Source organism: Penaeus monodon, chromosome 27 (assembly GCF_015228065.2).
Source record: "Penaeus monodon isolate SGIC_2016 chromosome 27, NSTDA_Pmon_1, whole genome shotgun sequence".
In the NCBI taxonomy this organism is placed as follows: domain Eukaryota; kingdom Metazoa; phylum Arthropoda; class Malacostraca; order Decapoda; family Penaeidae; genus Penaeus; species Penaeus monodon.
The window spans coordinates 5,996,050-5,996,458 of record NC_051412.1 but is presented as its reverse complement, the minus strand read 5'-3'; positions in this window follow the sequence as shown (position 1 = coordinate 5,996,458).

The following is a 409-nucleotide window of genomic DNA, read 5'->3' as shown; positions in this document are numbered from 1 at the left end:
GTGTAGTATTCGTATTCGTCCACCCACTTGATGTACATCTCGCCATTCGCTTCATCCCCTTCATCCCATTCGTGAGGAAAGTCATTATCTAGATTTTCCTGAAGAGCCTCCTCCAGGTGCTTGCTCTCGTGTGAAGGCGGGGTCCTCGTCACGCCTTTATCCTCGCGCAAGTTTCTCAGAACGGAAACGCCTCCCGAGAGATAGCCTTTCTTCTCGCCTACCGTTATTCCGTTGTCAAGCCTCCTCCTTTCTCTCCTCTCTCTTCCTCGCTTCTGATTCCCCTTTCTTCCCTCGTCGTTATTCCAAACCACAGGTAAAACGAGAGATTCCGCGATTCCCGTTTTCTGTTCATCGCCCAAGATGTAACTGGCAACTGCGTCGACGAAGCTGTTGCCATCGAGCGATCTCC